Source organism: Hippopotamus amphibius, chromosome 14 (genome assembly GCF_030028045.1).
Source record: "Hippopotamus amphibius kiboko isolate mHipAmp2 chromosome 14, mHipAmp2.hap2, whole genome shotgun sequence".
Taxonomy (NCBI): domain Eukaryota; kingdom Metazoa; phylum Chordata; class Mammalia; order Artiodactyla; family Hippopotamidae; genus Hippopotamus; species Hippopotamus amphibius.
Window position 1 is genome coordinate 57,165,048 of NC_080199.1, and position 1,901 is coordinate 57,166,948.

The 1,901-nt window shown below is 40.2% G+C and overlaps 1 pseudogene; it reads right to left on the reverse strand.

Moving 5' to 3' along the window:
* Positions 1-347: 347 nt before the first annotated feature.
* LOC130835587 (spliceosome-associated protein CWC15 homolog) lies at positions 348-1,161 on the reverse strand (annotated as a pseudogene).
* Positions 1,162-1,901: the final 740 nt, after the last annotated feature.

The window sequence follows — 1,901 nt, forward strand, 5'->3', positions numbered from 1 at the left end:
TTGGAGCGTTAGCTCATCTGGGTCTGCTGGCTCAATAAACCTGAGTTCTCCAACCCTCCGAGTGTGGTGCTTGGTTTCTCATGGGATCAATTTTGGCAACAGGATTTCTGGGTCATATGGTAGTTCTATTTTTAGTTTTTTAAGGAACATCCATACTGTTTTCCATAGTGGCTGTATCAATTTACATTCCCACCAGCAGTGCAGGAGGGTTCCCTTTTCTCCACAGCCTCTCCAGCATTTCTTGATGATGGATTTTTTGATGATGGTCAATCTGACAGGTGTGAGGTGATGCCTCATTGTAGTTTTGATTTGCATTTCTCTAATGACTAGTGATGTTGAGCATCTTTTCATGTGTTTATTTCCATGAACCTTTTGTGAAATTCAGATCGCAGCGTCAGTCACAAATCTTTTCTTTCTTCTTCTGATCATCCACACCTTTTGCACAGCCCCTGAAAACAACATCATCATCCCACCGTCTTTTTTTTTAAACATTTATTTTATTATTTATTTATTTACTGGCTGCATTGCAGCTGCATTGGGTCTTCATTGCTGTGCAGGGGCTTTCTCTAGTTGTGGTGAGCGGGGGCTGCACTTCCCACCAGGGAAGTTCCATCCCACCTTCTTTTAACTTTAACGTTGGCCTAGGGCTGGGATGGGCCACTGAGATTAAGTAGAGGATTTCCACTCAGAATGTTTTTCATACGAATCCTTTCTTCTTCAGCTTTTTTCTTGTTCTTTCCTGGCCTGCTCTTCAGCTCTTTCTTTGTTAATCTTTTCCAGTTCTGCAAGAGTTACAGTATCAATATCATCATTACTCTTTTCTTCAAAGTCTTCTTCTTCGTCGTATACGTTAGAGGATCAGCTGCTTCAAGGTTAGCAGAGGGAATCTGTTTTAACCGAAGCTTCTTTGACACTGAAGAGGAGCTTGTATGTTCTCAGGTCGGACGATCTCTTGGTTTTTTTCTCTCTCTTCCAAATCTCTCCTGAAGTCATGGTTCCTAACCTCTTCAGGGACATCCTGAGTGGTTTGTCTATATTTTATCTGGATGAGAGGGTAGATCTCTACTTGAATATTGCTTTGAGAGTTGGCTCAAATCAGCTTTCTCCTTTTCCTCTCCCACCTGTTGCAGGTTCAAAAGTTGGCCTAACTGCTGCTGTCATCTTTTATAGGTGGCTGAGGTCCAGTGCACCAGTCTCTGAAGGTCATACAGATACCATTATGACTCCACCTTTATAATTTCTTGATACTATCTTTTGATGCACAAAAGTTTTTAATTTTGTTAAAATCTAATGTATTTTTTATTGCTTGCTTGGGCTATAGGTGTCATATCTAGGAAATTATTGCCTAATCCAAGGCCATGAAGATTTAACCTAAGTTTTTTTCTTACATTTAAGTCTTTGATCTATTTGGGGTAAATTTGTTTTGAATAAAAATATGGTGTGTGGTAGAAGTCCAGCCCCAATTGTTTGTATGTGTATATTCAGTTGTCCCAGCACCATTTTTTCCTTTTTTAAAAATTTTTACTTTTTATTGAAGTACAATTGCTTTATAATGTTGTGTTAGTTTCTGCTGTATAGTGAACTGAATCAGCTATATGTTTACATACATCCCCTCCCTCTTGGACCTCCCTCTCACCCTCTCCCCATCCCAAGGTCATCACAGAGCACTGAGCTGAGCTTGCTGTGCTTTATATAGCAGGTCCATATCATATATTAACGCATATATGTGGAATCTTGAAAAATAGTACAGATGAACCTATTTCCAGGGCAGGAATAGAAATGCAGACATAGAGAATGGACATGTGGACACTGGGGGTGGGGGGGAGTGGGGGGAGGATGAACTGAGAGATTAGGATTGACATATGTATATTACCATGTGTAAAACTGATAGCTAGTGGGAA